Here is a 26,218-nt window from a genome sequence, read left to right as displayed (position 1 = left end):
ATTGGGACGTCCAATTCTTCTTATGTCAATCAAGGAAATATTAGTACCCTAGTAATAAAAAATATGTGAGGGAATTTAGCCACTGTTTTATCTCCGCATTCATTCTGCCGGATCTAAAATTTCATCAGAATTAGATAATCTTCATCTTGACACATATATATTTGAAAGTCAGCACTGGAAAACAGCTCCTAATACCAGTGGTTTTCAAACCATCCACCATGTTTAAGAGTTGGACCAGCAAATTGGTTTAGGGCCCAGAAATCTACGTTTTCAGCAGGAATCCCTAGGTGATTCTGATGCAGTTAGTTCAGAGACTGTCTTCTGATGAACATTCCTTTATGTTTATACTTTCAAAGACTGAAAAATAACAGACTGGAGAAATAAATGAGTCAATGGGAAATATGGGGTTTGCCTATTTTACATTGACTTTCAACTCCATGTCAAACAATGGTTGTCTCTGTACAACACCTTCTCACCCAACCAGTTGGAATTTCTGATGCCCCAGGAGTGTGCCCCTCCCAGCCGTGCAAATCACACTCAGGGCTGCAAGAAATGGTCACAATCATATCTGAAGGGCAGGGAGACGCAGAGATGGGCGAGTCAGGTAGAAAAGGCGAGACCTCTAGAAGACCAAAAATCACATTATAATAAAGATATTTGTACCAGAATGTTTATTGTAGCCCAATTCATAATTTCTAAGTCATGGAAGAAGCCCAAGTGCCCAGTGACCCATGAATGGATTAATAAATTGTGGTACATGTACACCATGCAATATTATGCAGCCTTAAAGAAAGATGAAAACTTTACCTCTTTCATGTTTACATGGATGGAGCTGGAACGTATTCTTCTTAGCAAAGTATCTCAAGAATGGAAGAAAAAACATCCAATGTACTCAGCCCTACCATGAAACTAATTTATAGCTTTCATACGAAAGCTATAACCCAATTATAGCCCAAGAATATGGGGAAAGGGGAGAGGTGGGTGGGGAGGGAGGGTAATTGGTGGGACCACACCTGCGGTGCATCTTACAAGGGTACACGTGAAACTTACTAAATGTAGAATATAAATGTCTTAACACAATAACTAAGAAAATGCCATGAAGGCTATGTTAACCAGTTTGATGAAAATATTTCAAATTGTATATAAAACCAGCACATTGTACCCCAGGATTGCATTAATGTACACAGCTATGATTTAATAATAATAAAAAAAAAAAGAAAAGGCGAGGTCACATCTGGAGGCAGTGAGGCTCCCGCAGATGCCCCTCTGAGGACCTTCCAGCGTGCAAGTGTGCTCAGTTTGCCAGCATGCCCCTAACGACGGCCCAGGACAACATATTCCCGGATGTCACTCTAACCGTGAGCCGCTTCTTCCCCACTCAGAGAGCAGAACTCTTCATTTTCTCTCTAGCATGCTCCACCTTGTTTCCTCTTACTGTATATTGGATAGATGCGTATGTTAACTGGCATTTGCTAAAGTTAATATAGCTAATAATATCACATATTTGTTACCAAGAAATCAAAACAATGAAGAAACTTATTAAACTTATAAGATGTAAGAAGATGACAGCAACCCCTTTCTTCTTGCCCATTTGCACTGCTGCTAGTTCAAAAATAAAGCCCACCATGAATGAATTTCACTTCAGAATACATTTGCTTTACTTTTCTTTTCCATCATCATAGCTCACTGCAACCTCAAACTCATGGGCTCAAGCAATCCACTTGCCTCAGCCTCCCGAGAAGCTAGGACCACAGGCACTTGCCATGAAAACAGCCTAGTTTTTCATTTTTAGTAGAGAAGGAGTCTCGCTATTGCTCAGGCTGGTCTTGAACTCCTGAGCTCAAGGGATCCTCCTGTCTTGGCCTCCCAGAGTGCTAGGATTACAGGTGTGAGCCACTGCACCTGCCCTATTTCCTTACTTTTTCATTTCAGTGTACAAAATGACCTCTGACAGCTCAGTTTTGTCCTTCCCACTCTTACCATCAGTCAGGCACACACAGTAGCTCATTCTCAAAAGTCCCACAGATTTTAATGGTTTACACTTTTAATTCTACATACCTGACACCAATATAAATTTCTTATCCTATACATGCTAAACTTTATTACTGTACTCCTATAAATATTCTATGGGTAAATTTTATGTATAAAGGTAAAATGGCAAAAATTTAAGAGAGGCTGCACGGTTGTATGAGGAAAAGCATACTCATTTCATAAAAATAAATGGAAAAAACAGTAAGGATAAATATTCTTCTTTTACCTCTGGTGAAAAATATTTATTAAGTAGCATACTTAACATGCATAGCACCTACCTTCCAAAGAATTATGATTATTAACTTTCATTTATTAGAATATACCACTTACCTTCTAAAGAATTATTCTTTGGAAGATAAATGTTATATTCTAATAAAGGAAAGAAGTTTGCCATTTGAGTTTGTCTGAACATCTGATTGATAGTGACACTATTTCCGGGGATGGAGTTGATAACAAGAGAAGGTTTGGGGTGGGAGAATCTGTCCTGGCCCTACTGAGCTTAAGATCCCTATTGGGCACCATCATAGAGCTTTTAAGTGGAGAGTTAAATTTACAATCTGAGATTCCGAGAGGAGATCAGGAATGAAGGCAAAAAGTTGAGTGCTACTGGCAAGAAGACATAACTCAGGGACAGTATAAAGAAAAGAGATAGCCAGCTCCCGTTCATCAGAGAGATGGTGTGCAGGGAGAAGACAAAAGGCCCAAGGAGGGAAGGGTGGGACACGCCAACGTTCAGAGGTCAGGCAGAAAAAGAGAGATCAAAGAAGCCAGGGACAGGCTTCCAGTAAGCAAGAAGCAAAAACAGGAGCATATGGTATCTCAAAAGCCAGGGGCTACAGTTGGGATGCTCGTCCCCCAGAACATCATCTTGAAATGTGAACACCAGTGTTGGAGGTGGCTCTAATAGGTGTCTGGGTCATGGGAGCAGATCCCTCGTGAACGGCTTGGTGCTGTCCTCAAGGTAGTGAGTGAGTTCTCTCTGTTGGTGCCCTCAAAGTCCCCTCACTCTCTCTCTTTCTTCCTCTCTCACCATGTGATCTTAGCACATGCCTGCCTTCCTTGCCTTCTGCTTTGAGTGGAAGGAGCTAGAGAGCTGGAGGCCCTCATCAGTAGCCGATGCTGGCACCATGCTTCTTGTACAGCCTGCAGAGCCACGAGCAAAAAAAAGCCCTCTTTTCTTTATAAATCCTCTAGGCCTAAGCATTTCTTAATAACAACACAAACAAAGATACTAGGAAAAGAAAGATACTAGTTCTTGATACTAGGTTTCAAGAACAAGGATGGTCCACTGCTTTAACAGTACTGAGAAATCAAGGAAGGTAAAACAGAGACGTGATGTGATAATATGGAGATTGACTATTGGTGAGCTTGGCCAGAGCAGTCCCAGTGGAATGGGTTGAGGGGGGAAACGAAGATGAGGAAATAGACAGTCACCCCAGAAAAATTATAAAGGTTAGCTGACAACAAGAACAGATTTAGGAGACAGCTTTGGATCAAAGTAGGGATTATAGCGTAAGCTAGAAAATACAACAGCAACTCATCCTTCAAGTTTCATATTATGTTCTCTTAATACATTTTCCATAAACCCTTCCCAAACTTTCCAGTCCAGATTGATTCTCAATATTTTCAGTAAAAATTCCTCCTTCAACAAGAAAAGAAAATGAACACACATATTAACATTTTATGATGTAATATCTCTAAATTTAAATATCAACAATTAACTACTAGAAAAAATCCAACAATATTTATGCCGTGTCTTAGGCATTATTCTTGTTTGTGGCTCTTAAAAATGTTTATTCTCAGGACTCATTTACACAATTAAAAATTACAGAGGACCCCACAGAGCTTTTATGTATGTATATAATATTTTTCAATGTTTAACATACTAGAAATTAAAACTGAGAAAATGTGAATACTTATAATAAATTCATTTACTTATAAATTCATTTAAAAATAGCAATAATAAACCTATTACATGCTAATATAAATAACATTTTTAACCAAAAATAGCAATCTTTCCCCAAATAGTGTGATACTGTTTCAGATGTTTGCAAATTTCATTAATGTCTAGCTTAACAGAAGACAGATGTATTCTCATTTACGCTTCAATTTTTTATGACATTTGTTTTGGTGAAACCACATGAGGAAAACTTAATACAGTTACGTCTTTGGAAAAGGGAGGAATATGTTCCTTACTTTCCTTGCTATAATTTATTCGAATAATTGTGAGTATTCTTCATTAATCCAACACCAAAACTCAGTAGGTCATACTTCTTAACATTTAGTTTAGTTGTAATGTGAAATCTGAAACTGTATCAGCGAACTTTTCATACTGTTATCTTAAACTCATTGGTCTATCTTGCATTTTGTTTTGTTTTGTTTTGTTTTGTTTTTTTGGCCGGGGCTGGGTTTGTCTATCTTGCATTTTGAAGGTATCTTTTATCTATGTATGATTTTGTAATTTTTAAAATTTTGGCTCACTAAAAGTTAGACATATCTTCCAAGTACTAATATATTTCACGTCTAATATTAATAAATTCCATTTACAAAGACAATGTACAATTCATTAGAAATGTCTTTCACTGTTAGGAAGTAGTCAAGCTCACAGTGATAAAAATAAGTTTTCCAAAACTCTAAATTCACTTCAAGGCTTGTATCATCATCATCAAATACCATCAGCTGTTTTCCTTAAGACACCAGGCTCACTTCATTTTTTTTTTTTTTTTTGAGAAAATGTCTGCCAAATACCCAAATAACAAAACCATAGTTTGCCTCATCATCAGTATTTCAAATAAATGCGATGTTCCATAGCAACTCAAACAATCACACAAGCTCCTTCCCTGGAGACGACATAAACCTTGGGTATGCAGCAGAAGCACTCAGTCATCACACAGAACACTAAAAAGAAATTTGCTCATGAGACAAGATTTAGTAAAACTAATAGTTTTCACTTCTTCATCAAGAACATTCTTAAGGGCTGCGCCTGTGGCTCAGCAAGTAGAGCGCCGGCCCCATATACCGAGGGTGGTGGGTTCAAACCCAGCCCTGGCCAAACTGCAACCAAAAAAAAAAATAGCCGGGCGTTGTGGCGGGCACCTGTAGTCCCAGCTGCTCGGGAGGCTGGAGCAAGAGAATCACGTAAGCCCAAGAGCTGGAGGTTGCTGTGAGCCGTGTGACGCCATGGCACTCTACCGAGAGCAATAAAGTGAGACTCTGTCTCTACAAAAAAAAAAGAACATTCTTAAGCAAAACTGGCATCCTCTCCCACCCACTGAGTAGGTGACAGTGACAGTGGTTCAGTGCCACTGTATTGATTCACACTAAGGCATCAGCAATTTTACATCATTGCTTTTGCACTATCGGGGCAAATGTCAACACAGTGAATAAAAGCAAAACAAAGTCTCAGTATTACTATGGAAATACTTTCGACCTTGAACACATATCCTTTGAAAGAGTTTCATAAAACCCCAAATATCTACAGACCACACTTTGAAAACCACTCTTCTAAGCATATAGAACACAAAACAGTCAAAAATCTCTACTTACATTCTGGTGGGAGGGAGACAACTAGTATATAATACATACGATAAACAAGTAAATTATTTAGTATATTAGAAGGTCAGTGATAAAACTGACCAATTTGCACTCTACCGAGGGCCATAAAGTGAGACTCTGTCTCTACAAAAAAAAAAAAAAAAAAAAAAACTGACCAATTTATTTATTATAATAATAAAGTACTTACACACATTTGAAAAGCCATATAATATCTGGCAAAATTCCAAAGGCTTTCCAGAGATCCAAACTTTGTCACCATAAATCTACATAATTCAATGCTGCTATTTAATTGAACTTGACCTTTCTTTTGTTACTTCCCAGAATCACTGCTCTTGCGGGTCAATTCCATTTGCTCTGCCTCCCTTCCATCTTTCCTTTGTTCTTTTATGTCCAGCACCCACTCTATTCATAAGACTCACAGTGGGGTGGGATGCAATGGTCTTCTCCATTTCCCAATTATCCCCAAAGAAAACGATGCAAGTATTCTCCAATTTTGTTCTCACTGCCAAGTACTTGGGACTCAATCAGGTAGGGGAATAACAAAAATCACAAACACAAAGAAATTACCAACTCAGATATCTTTGTAATTATATTAATATCATGACCCTAGCCTAAGGTTCCAGACTTCCATTATTAACTTCTGGCTCCTATTGTATTGTTTCCCTAGAATATAGCTGCAAAAAAATCATTTAGAAAATGTAAATCCAACTATGACACTTTCTTGTTCAAAACATCCAAAGGGTCCCTTCCTATGCAGAATGAAATCCAGATACCTTGTCCCAGACCTATCCTCATCTCTTCGGGCTACTGTAACATAAGTTTATAAGTAGTTTATAAGTCCAAGATCAAGGCTCCAGCACATTCAGTGTCTGATAAAGGCCGGTTCCTCATAGCAGGTGTCTCTGTGACCTCACATGGTGAAAGTGGCAAACAGGCTCCCTCAGGCCTCTTTCATAAGGGCACTAATCCTATTCCTGAAGGCACAGCCCTCCTGACCTAATCACCTGCCAAAGGCCCCACCTCCTAATACCATCACCCCTAGGGTGATTTAGGGTTTTAGGGTTTTATATTCCTAAATATTCCTCAACAATTTGGAATATAGGATATCTCATAACCTTTCCCCGTTCCACCACCATATGACAGGGATTCTCGATCTTGACAGTCTTGACATTTGGGACTGGATAATTCTTAATCGTGAGGGATTGTTCTGTGCACTGTAGGATGTACAGTAATGTTTTCAATATACAAACCATAATTACTAAATTATGTTGGTTTTTGCTCTCCATCAGACTGTGAGCTCCTGCAGAATATGGGCAGCAACGTCTCACTCTTAGAATAGGTATTAGTTTGTCCCTAAACTGCCATGACAGTTTAGTCCACTCAAAACTCTAAAAGCTTAAACAATAATAAATCAGTTATTAGTGGTTCAGCATTTAAGACTCTACAAATCAAAATGACTAGAGCACATTACGAACAGAATACCTAGATTACTAAATAAGTGCAAGTGCCTGAAAAGATTACAGTGATACTCAAACAATATGTCAAAAGCCCCAATGAAATCCCTCTGATTGTTTCCTTATGATTCTGAACCAAAAGGATTTGCTGTGTCACAGTTAATGAGAACCTTTTCATATCTGCTCAATCTCCCACCAAGAGATGTTTTACTCTTTTTTCCAGAACAATGATTAATTCAAAGTGAACACCACTATCATTTCAGAGCCTAGATGAAGATAATTTCTCATCATACCATCCAGATTTTTTAAACTGCCGTGGTTGAAATTTGACCAGGATTTGAAGATAATTAAAACATTTTTAATGTATTGTATTTGACCTTAATATATCAAAAAAGAAACGTGACAGAACTGTGTTCTTCAGTAATTCATCATCTATCAGCAGCATATCATTGGTACATTAACTACGTAAAAGGCAGAAGGGTTCACAACCTGATTGATAGGTAACTTGAAAGTCAATAGTAAAACTGGACTGAAGACAAAGGAGAAATCAGAACCAACATCAATAGCACTATAGTTAGGCCTAAAATTGCTAAAAGTAAAAGTGAAAATTACGGGCTGATGAAGTCAAATGACAGAACAGAGACGGCCTCTACAGACGAGTCACAGAGAAAAGAAAACTGATGATGCTCCTGAGGTCGCCTTATTTCTTTGGGATGCAATCAACCCTTGATTAGCACCAACACCACCGCCAACCAAGGATAATTTATTAGGCTACTTTACAAACCTTAAAGTAAATGGATCCCCATCATATCTGCAAAGGAACGTAATGTCTCACGAAAATAAACATTTAATGAGGTTCAGAATTAAAAGAACGAAATATAGATGGTTCAGATATTCCACGATCTTTCTAGTGGTGTTTCACATAAATGCATGTTTCATGGTCCCAACTGGTGATCAACATAGAATTAAACGGATCTGTAAAAGCAGTTCATCAGCTTACTTGAACATGTTTGTGAACTTTTTCCTCAGTAAGATGCCTGTTAAATTCTTTTATTTTTAATGTTGTACAAATATTTATACAGAGATCCCAGGAGACAATTGGGTCTGCAGTATAATAATACCTCATACTGTGCTGGTCAGGAATTTACATTGCTATCAGATAACTTGAGTAACAGCACAATGCAAGAAAAGGCTGGGCGGGAAGAACAAAGTACATTATATAGATAATATTCTCAAGCACAGATTTTTCTCGGGCACAGGAAACTGGTCATTTCCCAAATTCAAAGTGCAGAACACTATTCCTGTTTAAGTCGTTATTCAAAAATGCACTTCCCATGGAAAGGAAATGTAAGCCGTGGGGAAGGAAAAGTATTTAATGCTGGAAACCACAGAAAAACAAATGAGGATCCCAACAAGAAGCCCCATCTCTGCCAGGCCCCCACTGCCCTTTCTCTTCTCACACTGTGGTCTAACTCACTGTGCAATCCCAGGAGGTAGAGGAAAACAAGTTATCAATTGGAAAACAAGTATCAATTGGCTGCATAAACATTTTTTATTCTTTAAACTCGTTTACCTTATCTTCAAGTTTTATACCTGAGAAACTTACGTCCCTACTTTGCCTTTTCTATAAAAGTGACCGTCTAATTGCCCACAAATTTATCCTTACCACATACATGACTTAAAACACACATAAATACAATTCTGCCCCTTCTGACTTATTATGTCCCCTTCTGTACCTTTACTTCTGTGAGGCAGAGTTTGCAAATTTGTAAGAGTAATAACATATCTGCTCTTACGGACTTGCCGTAAAGATTAAATCAATTAATATGTATATATAAAGTATAACTAGTACATCAAGGACTCGATCAGTGTTTGCTGTTATTAAGATTTTTTTCTTTTCTTTTTATATCACCAAACATACGTGCCGAATGTCATTTTCATTAAATAACAACGCAGTCCCTGCAGAAAGCCCTTCAAGAAGGAGAACCATTTTTTTATAACACAACATCCCACAGCAAGTTATAATCAATGGCATTACTAACCAACAAAGAGCAACAGGTGTTATCCATGCCTACATATGTAAACCATTTTTAAATAGTTTTCAAGTCATTCTTAATTTTTTACTCATAATTTTCTTTGTAAAATTATATTAATCATCTATACAGGGAAAATACTGAAAACGTTTACTTCCACATTCAAAAAAAAAACCTGAGGAAACAACTAAACTCGGGCTCAGTGCCTGTAGTTCAGCAGCTAGGGCGCTAGCCACATACACCAGAGCCTGTGGGCTCAAACCCAGCCTGGGGCTGCCAAACAACGACAACTACAACCAAAAAATAAAAATAAAAAATAGCCAGGCATTGTGGTGAGGGCCTGTAGCCACAGCTACTTGGGAAGCTGAGGCAAGAGAATCACTTAAGCCCAAGAGTTTAAGGTTGCTGTGAGCTGTGATGCCATAGCACTCTACTGAGGGTGACATGTTGAAACTCTGTCTCAAAAAAAAACCTAAACTCAACTGTGAAAATCTGGGATAATTATCAATAATCCTATCATGTTACCAAAATCAAGAAGAAAATAAAATATGAACTATCTATCACAAATAGTTCCACACACTTCATGAACAGCAGAACGCCACTAATGAGCTCATTTTTATGGATATTGGCTTGCAGCTCTGTTGACAGCTGAATATTCATGAGGCAAGTTATAGGGAAACAAGAAAACTTTCCTTTCAAGGGGAAAAGAAAAAGCTATGATCCCGAAAAAATATTTTAAGCATTGTTTTTTTTCTGACCTGGATTATGAAAAATATCAAACAAAGAAAAACCTACAGTCTGTTCAAGCTTTATCTAACGGTTTTGCTAAATAGCCACAAAGATGCAACAGATTTGCTCAACTACTGCATGTGGCAAATATCCCTAACATCAATCGTTTCTTAGTTTCAGAGGCCATGAATTATCTTAGGTCCTCAAAAAGCGCGGCGCCTGTGGCTCAGTGAGTAGGGCGCTGGCCCCATATGCCGAGGGTGGTGGGTTCAAACCCAGCCCCTGCCAAACTGCAACAACAAAAAAGTAGCCGGGCGTTGTAGCGGGCACCTGTAGTCCCAGCTGCTCGGGAGGCTGAGGCAAGAGACTCACATAAGCCCAAGAGCTGGAGCTTGCTGTGAGCCATGTGACGCCACGGCACTCTACCAAGGGCAGTAAAGTGAGACTCCGTCTCTACAAAAAAAAAAAAAGAAGCAATCTTTTGCAGATGTAAAAGAATAAAATTGTCCTATGCTGGGTGTAATAATTACTTTGATTTAGAGTGATTATTTGAAGAGCTTAAAGCATGATCCTAATCTGTAAAAGGATATGAAAAACTGAAGTCTCATCTGAACCAGGTCGACATTTGGTGGTGTGGTCTGGAGGCCCTAAGAGCCTCAGCAGCTGGACTGAGCACGGCCTCAGCTCCACCTCAGATCATCAGCGCAGTACTCCCTATAGCAGTGGTTCTCCACCTTCCTTATGCCGCGGCCCTTTGACACAGTTCCTGTGGTCGCAGCAGAGAACCGCTGCGCTACAGGGCACTATGGTAGCACATAGCACCTGGTTGCTGGTCTGAGGGTGACGGCCACTAGATGCTTCTGAAGGTGGAGGAGGAATAGAAGGGGCTGTGAAGAAAGGGGTAGCATCTACTAGGACATCGTTGGCCTCTTCCAAATGCAGTGGGATTTAGGTTCAGGCCCCAAATCTGATAAAGGACTAAAATGAAATCAGGAATGAGGATAGAACTTAATTTTATAGAGTGGATGTACACTCTCAAGATAGATTATTGGCCCGTGCCTCGGTGGGGAAACTGCTATCTCCTCTCATCTCAAGATACCTGAATGAGGACAGCCTTGCCTGCTCAGATTGCCAAGGCTCCTCGTCCCCTCCCACTTGGCAGGACTACCTAAGGGAAGCAGAGAAGGCTGAGCACAAAAGGGCTTAGGGCAGTGGGCCCCAAGCTTTTTGGCACCAGAGACCGGTCTCACAGAAAACAATTTTTCCATAGATGGGGAGGGAATGACGTAGTAGGATGGGATGGTTTGGGGATGATTCAAGGATGTCACATTTATCATGCACGCTGTTTCTTCTCTACTCCTATTATTATTACCTTATTATGTATAATGAAATAATCATACAACTCACCATAATGCAGAATCAGTGAGAGCCCTGAGCTTATCTTCCTACAACTAGATGGCCCCACCTGTATTTGCAGCCGCTCCCCAGCATGGCCTCAGCTCCACCTCAGATCATCAGGCATTAGATTCTCATATGGAGCCTACCACCTACATCCTTCCCGTGCACAGTGCAGAGTTCATGCTCCTCTGAGAATCTAATGCTGCTACTGATCTGGGACAAGCTGGGAGTTCAGACCATGATGGGAGTGATGGGAGCGGCTGTAAATACGATGAAGTGTCACTTGCTCCCCGCTGCTCACCACCTGCTGTGCAGCCCAGTTCCTAAGGGGCCACAGACAGGTACCAGCAGCCCGGAGGCTGAGGACCGAAGGCTCAGAGGACCAGCAAACCACTGTGCTCCCTGCCCACTGTACATTCCGATTTAAGAATAATGGCAAGAATTGAATTTCAAAATGCCTATTCAACAATATATCCTGAAATCTATTGGGGTTGGGTGTCCTACCGGCAAACTAATGCATTGTCAGGAAATATCTGGATCATTTTACCTCTTGTCACTAGATATAAAGGAATAATACCTTTATAGAGCTAGGCTCTGTGCAGGCGCTCCAGGCTAGGCTCTGTTCTAGGGATGAGGTAAATAGGAGGGAAAGGCCAGCTCCTGCCCTCAGTGAGTGTGCATTCTAGAGACCAGACAGGCAAAAGATGAATAAAACACTAAAGAGATGATTCCAATGCAGGTGGTGGTAAGTACTATGAAGAAAAATAGAACAGGCAAATGGGGAACAGGGGAGGGCCTGATGGCTGGGATGGCTCCTCAGCAGAGACGCCATCTGAGGAGAGTCTGAAGAAGCTGAAAAGGTGAAGTGTGGCTCTATCTGGGGAGAGTCGGTGGTAAAAGCACCAGCAACTGCAGGGAAGTGGAGGCGTGTGGTGAAACAGTCCATAGCAGACAAGAGCAGCTCACGGAGGGGCTGGGGATCACAGTAGGGGGTGGCCATGTTACTCTTAGGGTGATAGGAAGCCGTTGAAAAATTATAAGCAGGAATTAGCTTACAACTCACTCTAGCTAATTTTTTATTTCAATGGATTTAGGGGGCACACATGTTTTTTGTTACATACTGAACTGTATAATGCTGAAGTCAGGACTTTACATGTACCCATCACCAGGACCGTGTACATTAGACCCAATAGCTAGATGTCTATCCCTGCCTTCCTCCCTCCTCTCCATTTCTTAATTTCCAACATCTGTTACACCACTTTGCGGCCAGATATACCCCTCACGTAGCTCCTACTTACGAGTGAGAACATGTGGTGTTTGTTTCTCTACTCCTGAGACACTTCGCTTACAAGGACATTCTCCAGTTCCATCTAAGTCTCTGCAAAAGACATTGCAGTAGAACCTCCATAGCCAACTGCCTCCCTACACTGACCTCCTCCTTCAGTCGACCTAATTTTCATAGCCTGGACACTCACCACATGTACATATCAGCACAGTAGACCCAGGTCCTTATGTTGACCACCTCTGTATGTTGACCAGTTTGTTACAGTCCCTTGGGGGATCAACTCACAGAGGTTCAACTGTGCTTCATTCCATCTTAAGGCTGAGTAATCATTTTTCATGATATTTTGTAAAGAACTACCTATGGAGGAGTCCAGTTACTTTCTATCAATACTGGTAAGAGATGGTGGTTCTGTGGGTAAGGTGGGGAGAAGAGGTCAGAATCACATATACTGTGAAATTCTTGCTGGCAGGATTTGCTGATGGACTGAATGGGAGCTATGAGAGAAAGACAGAAATCAAGGTTGACTCCTAAGTTTTGGGCCTGAGGAACTGAGTGAACATTGGTGCCACTTACTGGTAGGGGAAAGACAGGGGAGGACACGGTTGAAGGAAAAAACAGAAAAATTCTTACCTGGACAAAGCAATACATAAAGCAACGGGGACAGACTCATGAGCAGAGAAGCAATTCCGATCTATGAGGAATCCCCCTTTATCCATAGAATCCCCTTTCCTATTTCTCAAAATCATTTTAAAGATTATTCAAGGGAGAGCTGAATGGCTATTTCATTTGTTAAAATGCCCCCTTCTGTTCTGCAAAGTGAATTAACGAAGCCATCGAAAAGTATTACCAGTAAATAGTGTCAATAATTAATTTCTTGTTATGTTCCCTTTCATGATTCCAAAGCAACATAAATAAATAAAAGCCTCCCAATGTCAATAGTCAGACTCAAGAAGATATGGATTCAGAAATGAAAAGCATGACATATTTTTAGAGAGATTACAAATGCTTGAGAAAAATGTGAAAAATCATTTTATTCAATGAATTATTGGCATCAATAATTACTGGCAAAAAAAACAAACTAAGGAGAATGTTTCATAAAAAATGTCATTGTCCTTTTATCAGTGGCAAGAAATACAAAAAAAATTCTGAATTTTCAGCAGACTCAGTAAGAATCGGAGCAGCCAATGTGATGCCCATTCACTAAACAGGTAAGTAAAGAAAAGCACGTAAGAATGAGTGGACGTGAAAAGCTATCCAAGGACAGACGGGCAGAAAAATCAAGAAAGGTAGCGACAGAGCAATAAGGTCACCTTTTGAACTTACTCTTTCTGTCATAAATAGTCATAACAAAGATTAGAAAATGTTCATTTTTTTACCAGCTATACGAATTATCTCAGTGCTTCAATAATCCTGGGAAGCTGGGAGTAATCTTTGCTCCATGTTAGCAACGGAGAACTGAGTCTCAAAGAGGTTAAGGAACTTCTCCAAGGTCAAACAGCCAGGAAATGAAGGAGCCTGAATCCAATACCTGCCTGAGTCACTCCAGCACTCTCAGGGCCAAACTGGATTATATGAGACCCGCACTTTCCCACAGGTAAGTTAAATAGGCAGGTCAGAGACCTCCTATAGCGGCCAAATTAGAAATCAAATACTCACTTTCTAAATTTGATTTCCACACTTTCTATCCCTGCTTTGGAAAAAAAGAATGAAAAGGATACCAGTACTTGCCTATCTTTAGCAGATTAATTAAGTCTCTTCCAGCTAACTTGACTTTGATTAGACTGACTTTTTTTCTTAATTAAAAAAAATCACAGAATTTAAGTAACCTTATATTGCTGCAACAGAATATTGCTCATAGAAGAAAATTCTCCAGAAATCCTTTCCTCTCATCCTAATTACAGCAAGTAAGTTAAGAGGCCCTACATTAAAGATTCCCACACAGTTGAGCACCTACTTTCAGTTAACAAGTTCCAGCTGATATCCAGGCCACCGACAGTCTCCCTGTCACCACGCTACTCACAGGCCTGCCCCTCCTCCAACAATCCTTGGCCATCTGAGGAACATGGATATTTTAAGAGTCTCAATGCTTTAATTGGAAATTAGGATACTCAGGAACTCTTACACAGAGGAATATAAGTGGTTATAAAAGTTTAGGATATAGTTAGGACAAATCCAAAGGCCTGAAACAGTCTGCAGAAAACTTTTAAGAACAATGTATAAATCAACCAAAAGTAGCATAAAACTCTCCTTTGAAACTGAACAATGAGGACAGTGATAAAAATTAACTATCACTGTGGTAGTAAGCATCCATCCTTCAGGGAGCCATCTGTTCCCAGCACAATGTTGAAACGTGAGTTCCTTAAAACAGGGCACTCTCCCTACTATCACAGCTCCCAGGTTCATAATTCAAAAAGCCATGTAACTAGATTTCATCAATCATCAAACTACAGGCTCTTCTCAAGCTACTGGTTCGACAAACTACGCTTCCCACCATGAAATTGGCATTATGGTTTTTAATGAATTGATGACATTTCCCAAATCTCTCAACTTTAGAAAGAAGCACACACACTTCACCACACCCACACATTTTTTAGCAAATGCTGTCTGGAAAAAGAAATCAATTAAAAAGTAAATAACATGAATCTGGATGATGTAAAAATGCATCTAAGAATATCCCCTGAATTTCTAAATTCACAAATGACAAACACATTACTGGTAAGTTCACATATTACCAGAAAGTCCATACATATAGTACATTGAATGTTCCTATTAGGCCAAAGAGCTACTGGGACAACCATTCAAGAAAATCAGGCTCTTCTCCTGGCATCTGAAGTGAATCTGTTTAAAAGCTTTTCTACAGAACTTCTGTATTTTAGCTGGAATGTAGAAAGTTGCGAGAGACCATTGCTCCCACTCTTACTAGCTGAGCAAGTTACCTAAGCTAAAAAAGCATCCCATTGCAGAGAGCTACTAATGCAAACAAACATAAATTGAAGAATTCCACACAGTGGCAAGCCCTTCATGAATGGCAAAGGACCGACTGCTATCCTCATGCCTGGAGCAGCAGCAGCAGGAGTTAAAAATTTGCCATGGAAGAGAATACAGAGAAATCCACTGAACTTTCAGTTGCACTGTTTCTGAATTAAATCCCAAGGAGTTCCAGCCAGCAGGCCAAGTTCACATGCACCAGGCAGCAAGCCCTCACCAAGTGCTGAAATGTGCCTGTGCCCAAGGTTAAATACAAGGCTAGAGAGGGAAGAAAGATCCCCCATGGGCCACACAGGGCAAGGCAGAGACCCAGGGAACTCCGAGGGCCAGGGCAGAAGAGCTGGGAAGACTCCTCCTGGGACCTCCGGGGTTCAGAGTGCCAGTATTGGAAGAGTGCTGCTGAGGTGCAGAAGGCCACGTGTGGGACGGAGACGCACAAAAACTCCCAACAACACAAACGCTGACCCGACGGGTGCAAAGCAGAGTGAGACCTCTCTCAGTTTCACAGCTAGCCTTAAACTATAAAGAGGTTTCCTGCCCCTCAGCAGCGTTCTGACCCCAATCCCAGCAGAAGAGTTAGTCCTGCTCCCACTTTCAAACATCTTAAGTCAGTGGTGAATAAACGAATGAAAGGTAAAAGTTTTGAAACTAACATCAATAAAAACCTTAAAGTAATAATATTATCATTTATAATAACATCAAAAGATCAGACAATTGAGAATAAAGTAAAGATCTTTACATTGAAAATTATAAAACACCACCAAGAGATGCAGAGAAAGTCCAAGTAAACAGAGAGGGCTATGCCATGCTCCTGGGTTAGAAAGCTCAGTAGGTTTAAGATATCCCCAGTGATCTCAACCCCACAAACCCAATCAAACACAATTAAAATATTGGTATGTTTCTTTGGAAGAAACTGACAACTTCTTTCTAAACGTGAAATGAAAATGCAAACGATTTGGAATGTCCAAAACAATCTTGAAAGGAATGGAAAGTTATAAAACTTATAACTTGATTTCAAGACTTGTTATAAAGCAACAGTGATCAAAACAAGGTATCATCTGCATACAAGGGGCAAATGGCAAGCCCCCTTATCTGCTGTTTTGCTTTCCGGAGTTTCTCTTACTCACAGTCAACCATCATCCAAACATACTAAGGTATTTTGAGATACAGACCACATTCATATAACTTTTAAAGTATACTGTTATAATTGTTATGTTTTACTATTAGTGATCAAGATTTTTTTAGTTCAGAAATGTTTATTAAGCTACCAAATGTAGGAATTCTTTCTTTTAATTTCAAATTAATGTAAAGGTACAAATGCTACCTTGTTTCCATTAAAAGGTAAAGTTCAAGTTGTAGTTGAGTCCTTCACCTGGGGGCCTGCTGAGCACCCTCACATTGTGCACCTTAGGTGAGATCCCACCAATAGCCCTCCCTCTCCCTCCTCCCCCCCCCCATTGCTAGACCATATTTGTGTTATATCTTTCATATGGGCATGTAGTTTTTTGTATGTTGGTTTCATATTTGTATTGAGTACATTGGATATTTTTTTCCATTCTTGAGATACTTTTCTAAGAAGAATGTGTTTTAGCTCCATCCAGGTAAACATTAAAGATGAGTCTCCAGTTTTTCTTGTAGCTGAACAGTATTCTATGGTATACAGATACCACAGTTTGTTAATCCATTCATGGGTTGATGGGCACTTGAGTTGCTTCCACGACTTGGTAATTGTGAATTGAGCTGCAATAAACATTCTGGTGCACTCTCTTACTATGCCTAATTTATAAATTAAATTTGTTCATAGTAACTTACATATAGGGAAGAAAAAAAACATGGTATTTATAGGATGTGACACTATCTGCAGTTTCAGGAATCCACTGGGGGTCTTGGAACATATTCTTCACAAATAAGCAAGTACTGCTAAGATCTAAGGAACAAAATAGGGAGAAATGACTCAAATAAAAAGGATAATTGATTTTTACCAAGATACCCATTGAATTCAATGCAGGAAGAAATGTCATTTTAATATCTGTTGCCATAATTGTGCATATATATGGAAAAAATAAAACAAACCTCAACTCTTGCTTTACTCCTTACATAAAAATTATAGCTTATCACATACCTAAATGTATATACTAGAAATAAAGAACTTCTAGAATGAAAAAAAGTACAAATAAATTATGATCTTGGCATAGGCAAATACATACTTTTTAACACAAGATGTATACTAAATATAAAAGAAAAGGCAGGCTGGCCGGGCCTGGTGGCTCACGCCTGTAATCCTACCACTCTGGGAGGCCAGAGTGGGTGGATTGCCTGAGCTGGAGTTGGAGACCAGCCTGAGCCAGAAGGAGATCTGGTCTCTAAAAATAGCCGTGGCAGGCGCCTGGCAGTCCCAGCTACTTGGGAAGCTGAGGCAAGAGACTCGCTTAAGCCCAAGAGTTTGAGGTTGCTGTGAGCTGTGATGCCACCCCACACTCCACTGCGGGTGACAAAGTGAGACTCTGTCTCAAAATAAATAAATACATAAATAAATAAAGAAGAAACAATGTAAAATAGATCTTATCCAAATTGAAAACTTTTGCCCCATCAACAATACCTTTAATTAAGGAAATTGACCAGCAAAGCACAGACTAGAAAACAGTATCTACAATGCATATATCTGACAAAGGACCCTTATGTAGATTATACAAAGACAACCTATAAATCAGCAATAAAATAAAGAAAAACTACTCAATTTTTTCAAAAGGATGAAAGTTTGAACATGAAGAAGGTAAAGAAATATTACTTGGTAATATTGAGAGGGTACTTCAGATCCTTCTTCATCAGGAAGATGCAAATTAATATTAGAATAAGACACCACTAACTAAATACCATAAACTAAAATTATAAATTTATTTATTGTTTTTGAGACAGTCTCACTATGACACCCTGGCTAGAGTACTATGGCGTTGCTCACAGCAACCTCAAACTCTTGGTCTCAAGCGATTCTCCTGCCTCAGCCTCCCCAGTAGCTGGGACTACAGGCGCCTGCCACAATGCCCAGCTATTTTTTGGTTGCAGTTGTCGCTGTTGTTTAGCAGGCCCAGGCCAGGCTCGAACCCTCCAGCTTTGGTGTATGTGGCCAGCGCCCTACTCACGGAGCTATGGGCACCGAGCCAAATTTACAGTTTATTATGACAGTACCATGTGGTGGCAAGGACGTGGGACAACCAGAACTCTGGAGCACTGCTGGTGAAAATATGAAATAGTAAGCACAGCCACTCTGAAAACGTTTGTTATAAATATGCATTTGCCACATGACCCAGCAACCTTACTCCCAGGACTTTCCCCAAGAAAAATGGAACATTTTCCAAGAAAAATGGAAACATGTCAATCCAAAGACTTATGCTGGAACATTCACAGGAGCTTAATTCACATAATTAACAAAACCTGGAGACAACCTAAATGCCTTGGAAGTAATGAATGGATAAACAAATTGTGTTTTCATTAGGAGTTATGAACTCCAGGGAGCATACCAATGTTTTCCACAAATACCATGCATTAGGATGTGATCTTAGTTACAAATGATGAGGTCAATGTTTACCCATCAAATGAAACAACTGAATAATTTTTCACTTGTGTCGACAACATTAAAGTTTTCAATGTAAATAAAGCTTTCTCAAAATAAACAGGTGCAACATGGTGTGGGCGCTTGAATCATGAAGCACAGTAAAAGTATAAACTAATTCTGTATATCTGCTGTGTAAAGATAACTATTTTCAAATTACAGCTTTACATACTCAAGTACATATATCTGGCTTGATTTAGGAATACAAATGAGACTTGCAAGAGTTAAAAATGCCAATCAATTATCTTCCTATCAGGAATTTATGCCATTGTCTGTTTGTTATCCATATTAGAAAAAATAAAAAATTAAAACAATATGAAAAGGGCTTATAAGAAAATATTATGTATTACACAGAATTTAATCATGAAAATCCATGTAAATTCTTTTCTGTGGCTTTATAAATATCTAAAATGCATATTTTTATTAGTCATAAAACAGTTTTTTGGGGGTTTTTTTTTGTAGAGACAGAGTCTCACTGTACTGCCCTCGGGTAGAGCGCCGTGGCGTCACACGGCTCACAGCAACCTCTAACTCTTGGGCTTACGCGATTCTCTTGCCTCAGCCTCCCGAGCAGCTGGGACTACAGGCGCCCGCCACAAGGCCCGGCTATTTTTTTGTTGCAGTTTGGCCGGGGCTGGGTTTGAACCCGCCACCCTCGGCATATGGGGCTGGTGCCCTACTCACTGAGCCACAGGCGCCGCCCCATAAAACAGTTTTTATTTACCATTACATATGAGGGGCAGTTAACACAGTAATTAGTCTTAGAAAAGGAGAAGGGAGAAGACTTTAGAAAGAAGAAAAGATGAGAAAAAGGAAAGAAGGAGGATCAAAGAAAATAGTCTTTCTCTTAAAATGCTTAAAATTTAGTTTAAGGATAGTATTACAAACATACTACATTACATTAAGACCATATTAAACGAGGATCTAACCCCTGCCTGTTTTCCAGGTATGTTTATTTCCTGGTTTTAATATTCCCCTGGATTTTACACTGGTATATACACATGTTCAATAAATATGTGTTAATTCATTGTATGGAGTTCATGGCTGAGCATTTTTTCTGCAAATTTTGTCAGAAAAACTTGTTATTTTTAAAATTGTTGACAATTAGGACAAAATCTGTTTCTCTGATTCTCCCATGGAATCTAGCATAGCACTCGATTTTTAATATAACAAAAGCATGTTAAATTCACATGATGTAACAATTTCTCTTCTCCAATGTTCCTTTATGAATTCAAATTGTTTGCAACAATTGTTTAATATACTATTATATGAGAATAACACATCATTAGTCTTTTTTTTTGTTTTTATTGTTGGGGATTCATTGAGGGTACAATAAGCCAGGTTACACTGATTGCGTTTGTTAGGTAAAGTCCCTCTTGCAATCATGTCTTGCCCCCAGAAGGTGTGGCACACACCAAGGCCCCACCCCCCTCCCTCCTTTCCTCTCTCTGCTTCATCTCTGGCATGGAAAGATATTTTGTTCAAGGTTTAAGAAAACCAACCAGCTGGCTCGGCGCCTGTTGCACAGTGGTTACACCAGTGGCCACATGCACCGAGGCTGGTGGGTTCAAACCCAGCCCAGGCCAGCTAACCAACAATGACAACTACAACAAAAAAGATAGCCGGGTGTTGTGGTGAGCACCTGTAGTCCCAGCTATTCAGGAGGCTGAGGCAAGAGAATCACTTAAGCCTAAGAGTTTGAGGTTGCTATGACCTGTGACGCCACAGTAATCTACTGAGGGTGACGCAGTGAGACTCTGTCTCAAAAAAAAACCAACTAGCTGATGTAAAAAGAATGAAATTCTTTTCATTGCAATCAATGAAATGATCTCCTCTTTCCTCTACCCTCAAACTTAGAATAACATATTCAACAATATGAGAGCAATTCCAGCTATTGAATTTTCGTTATACTGTGTACGCCAACTTTAAACATCTGTCAAACGTAAATGAGGTAATTCCTGGGCTGGACTGTATGAGCTTTCTCCTCTTAGGCAATAGCAGTGATCTCGCCATCCCACCAGCTGACCATGAGTTTTCTTCCAACCCTTTGGAAGGGTTTTATATATTTTTTTCACTTGATTAGCATCCCAATAGAACTTTTGGGTGAAATACTTATTTGGGAATTTTCTCTTACATTTGGGAATGACCATGGTGATTAGTACTAGATAAAATAAAACATAGCTAATGGTCTGAAGTAATATTCTAAAATTTTAAAAAGGAGTTGTAAGAAACTACAATTATAACTACAACTTGAACATTTCATCTTTTTCTTTTCTTTTTTTTTTTTTTTGAGACAGACTCTCACTCTGTCGCCCTCAGTATAGGGCTGTGGTGTCACAGGTCAGAGCAACCTCAAACTCTTGCGCTTACATGAATCTCTTGCCTCAGCCTCCCAAATAGCTGGGACTACAGGCACCTGCCACAATGCCTGGCTATTTTTAGAGAGGAGGTCTCGGTCTGGCTCAGGCTGGTCTCCAACCCATAAGCTCAGGTGATCCGTCCACCTCAGCCTCCCAGAGTGCTAGGATAACAGGTGTGAGCCACTGCGCCAAGCCTGGACATTTCAGCTTTCATCATCAAATGATTCCAAATGGATGCTGTTATCTGGAAAAGGGACACAGTTTGATGAAATAGACTATGAGAAAAGATCGCCAAAGCAAGGCTTTAACTTGAGAAGCCAGCTATACTTAAAAAAAAAAATTCATAGAATTAGAAGATAGAATATTGACCTACAGATACTTATAAATCAAGAACCATTTTAAATAATTATTTCTTCATCATTTAAAAAGTCAGAATATTTTGAAATCTGCTTGCAAACATATGCCAAAGATAGTTTCAAGTGGTTCAAATTCTGAAATAAACAGTTTATAATCTTTACGTATCTAATTTTTTAAAATAAACACTGCAATTTTTAAGTAACTTTAGAATTTTCAATTGAAATGTTTCCAACTGAAGTTTGTCCTTAGGATTTACTAATTGCATTGCCCTGTTTTTGCTGGGTACCAGTTATGACCTGTATACCCTCTGAAAGGAGTTTTCTTCCTCTAACAAGAAGACAGCTCATATTATGTTCAGATGAATAACTCAAACCAAAAGAATCTGAATCGTTGCTATAAAGGCTATAGAAAATAAGCTGTTGACTGCTTCTAAATCAAAGCACCAACATTCAAAGCCTATAGTTATATTGCCATTAACAATGTTTCTTAAAACCTACTACACTATTTTTTTACACTGTTTTAAGAATGCCTAAACCATTATGTGCTGTATTAGAACATTGTAAGAGAAATCTATGTCTTAAAATTGCTTATAATTAATACCTCTTAGTCTCAAATGTTTTTTTAAAAACTCAAAATCTGATCAACTTTTAAGCAATATCATATGGAATTATAAAATAAATGCTGCATCTTTGAGGTTTTTTTTGTTGTTGTTTGTTTGTTTTGATACAGAGTCTCACTTTTTCACCCTTGGTAGAGTGCTATGGCATCATATCTCACAGCAACCTCAAACCTCTTGCTTCAGTTTTTCATTTTTAGTAGAGATGACATCTTACTGTTGGCTCAGGCTGGTCTCGAATTCCTAAATTCAATCAATCCACCTGCCTTGGTCTCCCAGAATACTAAGATTATTCTTTGTAAGTTTTTAAATGCTTCTCTGCCTAAATGTTGAATGAATAAATACTAAAGAAATATTAATCACTCATCTCAGCCGGGACTTATTAACACACACAAATTAGAAATTTATCCATGAAAATAGAACAAAACCAACATGTAAAGTTGACTAGGGGGTTGTATCTTAACAACTGTGTCTATGACATTGTAATACACGAATCCTGGCTAAACCATAGACATAGCAAGGAAAAGTGTGTAGCTGTCCTTGATAAAACCTTCAGAGCAATGTGGCATTCCAGCACCTACCGCTGAGCTTTTGTGTCACAGAAGATCAGGCTCCACCAATTCCAGAGAAAGTAAGACAAAAACGTATGTGGGTCAATATAGGCTCAGTCTATAGAGAGAATCTTCCATGCTTCCTTCTCAGCTCTTAATGCAGACTTGTGCTATCTTTGCAGTACCTCTATCTCGACCAGGGCTTTCCACAGCAAGGAAGAAAAACAGTGAAGACAGTATAATTTGTAATAAAAGTTAAAAGGCTTCTATGATTTAAAAGTTGAGATAAACAGAAAGGTTCACGTTAAAAATTCGCGTTTTTTTTTTTAGATTTTTTTTTTCAATCATATGTCCTTCTTTTGTATTAACCTGGATGACCTTGAAGCACATTCTTCTTAGTAAAGTATCACAAGAATAGAAAAGCAAATATCTAATGTACTCAACACTACTATGAAGCCAGTAGATAACCTAACACACGTCCACTTTAGAGAAAAATTCAATGCAATGTGTGTTTGACAACCACCGCTCTATGGCATAGACAGCCCCAGCCCCACGCAGCAACACTAGGACTCTCAAGATTCATTGCAGAGGTTCACATTTTCACAGGTGAGCAGCTTAGGAAGCTTTAATACTCATAAATTATTGGTCCACACAAGAATGGAAAACAAGCATCCCATGTATTCAATAGTAAGTTGAAACAAGTAGAACAGTGAACTGTTCACATGAAAGAAGAACTCAAATTCGAGAAATGGGAATGGAAGGAGGGGATTGAGAGAGTTCCCACCTGGAAGGATCCGTAAGTGTACAGCAGACTTCTGGGTGGAAGACAAAACTACCGCTCAGACTTTACCTTACAATGGAACCTAATTGTGTATACCCTCATTTTAATCTGAAATAAATAAATAAATAAAAACTTAAAGACCAGTATATATAAACTATTTTTAAAAAGAAATTATTGGTCCATCTAACGAAAAATACTCAGTCTGTAAATATGCCTGCATTTCGGATAGATCACGGCACATTTAAGAAAAGATGAAGACAATTATTTACAGAATGTGACGTTTCTTACAGTATGTCCCTCCCTACACAGATTATTACAAACGCGCACTCAGGTTCAGTTCCACAGCCCAAGGGATAAGTCACTAACTTTAGCAATACCACATTGAGTGATTAAAGAATGACAGATAAAACCACATTTACTTAATACTGATGACTTTAAATTGTTATGTTAAAGTCATAAGCTTTCTACTTAAAAATGGCAAAATCATCAATAGTTTTGCATAAAGGACAGAGCAACAGTATTAAAAAGACACTCATATATCTCTAGTCTCTGTGCTAATTTGGCTGAACAGTTCCAATACAGTAGAACTTCCGTAGTTGACCACCTCCCTACATTGACCACCTCCTTAAATTGACCTAATTTTCATACAGCAGACACGCACCACATGTACCTATCAGTACAGTAGGCCTAGTTTCTTATGTTGACCTCCTCTGTATGGTGACCACTTTGTTATAGTCACTTGGGCGGTCAAACTGCAGAGGTCAAATGACAGCAATATATACAAAAACACTAGTCATTCAAGCAATTTTATTTTGAAAGAAATTGTTATTCTTCTTTAGTAATCTAATATTTAATTTAACCAGATCTGAATTTTGTTTTTTTTTAAGACAGAGTCTCACTCTGTTTCCTGAGCTAGAGTGTCATGCGGTCAGCCTAGCTGACAGCAACCTCAAATTTCTGGGTTCAAGCCATCCTCCTGCCTCAGCATGCTCAGTAGCTGAGACTACAGACAGGTACTATCATGCCCAGCTAATTTTTCTGTACTTTGTAGAGATGGGGGGTCTCATGCTTGCTCAGGCTGGTCTCAAACTCCTGAGCTCAAGGGATCCTCCCACCCTGTACTTCCAGAGTGCTGGGATTACAGGTGTGAGCCGTGGCACCCAGCTCAGATCTGAACATTTTTCATTCTCAGATAATTTGAGATTTAAAGGTATTAAAAACACATTTAAAACCTTAAACAAAATATAAATGAAGAACAGTTTAATTTTGTAAAAAGAACTATTTTAAGAAAATCTAGTATTCTTCCTAGTCACCACATTAGAATGCCACTTGTACTTCAGTGTAAATTTAGACTTGTACTACTTATCTCAAAATGACTCTTTTCTATCAAATGTTCTATCTTTCTGATTTTTTTTTCACATCCATATCTTGTTTATTAATGTTGGTCTCCTTCCTGAAAACCAGGAGTCACACATTCAGATGTCTTCAGAGCAGGCAGACACAAAGGGAAAAGTGGCAGCAGGGTGTTAGGTCCCCAGGCAGAGGTCACAAAACAGTGGCCCAGGAATCCAGTCCATACACACGTGTTGGGTTTGCTTACCCAGTGTGTTTGTTTTGTTTTGGAGACAGTGTCAGGCTAGAGAGCAGTGGCAAAATCATAGCTTGCTGCAGCTGGAATTACTGTGTTCAAGGGGTTCTCCGACCTCAACCTCTGGAGTAACTGGGCCTACAGGAGTCACCACCTCCCCCAGCTAATTTTTTTTTTTTTTTTACATTTTTTTGTAGAGGCAGGATCTGGCCACATTGCCCAGGCTGGTCTCAAACTCTTGGCCTCAAGTTACCCTCCCACCTTGGCCTCCCAAAGTGCTGGGATTACAGATGTAAACCATCTCACTTGGTTGACCTGTGTTTTTAAAATGTGAAAAACATGGATGAAAATCCAGAAGTCCAACTTATTCTGGAAAAGCAGACGAGGCTATGCCCAGTGGTTTACACCTGCAATCCTAGCACTTGAGCCCAGGAGTTTGAGGCTGCTGTGAGCTAGGCTGCTGTGAGCTAGGCTGATGTCTCTAGCCTGGAGCAACAGAGTAAGATTTTTGTCTCACCAAAAAAAAAAGAAAAGCAGCAGGTGCTCTGGGATCACTGGGGCCACACTGCCTCTCCAGTGTGCCACACTCGCCACCACCTACCCATCATGCCCACGTGACCTGCCAACCTCTGGAGGGTTCCACATTTTCAACATTCAGACAGAGGTCACCCTTTTCTCAGGCCCAAGACTCCACAGCTGGGATGGGAGCCTGGGAGGCGAAAGAAGAGCAGCGGGCAGCAGCCCCCGGGAAACAGAGACAACAGAAAAGGTCTCCTGTGTGTGTTCCCGGCAGTCAGGGGACAGTGAGGTGCAGCAGAATGAAAAGAGCCAACACAAGCTCAGCTGGGGGACCACTGGTGCAGGCCCTCGATGGGTGACTTG

The 26,218-nt window shown here is 39.6% G+C and overlaps 1 protein-coding gene across 3 annotated transcripts in view; it reads right to left on the bottom strand.

Moving 5' to 3' along the window:
• The window catches only part of PREX2 (phosphatidylinositol-3,4,5-trisphosphate dependent Rac exchange factor 2), a 299,369-nt gene that overhangs the window by 230,061 nt on the left and 43,090 nt on the right, over positions 1-26,218 (bottom strand). The window lies entirely within an intron of this gene.

This window comes from Nycticebus coucang, chromosome 13 (genome assembly GCF_027406575.1).
Source record: "Nycticebus coucang isolate mNycCou1 chromosome 13, mNycCou1.pri, whole genome shotgun sequence".
In the NCBI taxonomy this organism is placed as follows: domain Eukaryota; kingdom Metazoa; phylum Chordata; class Mammalia; order Primates; family Lorisidae; genus Nycticebus; species Nycticebus coucang.
This window is presented reverse-complemented; position numbering and strand designations above follow the sequence as displayed.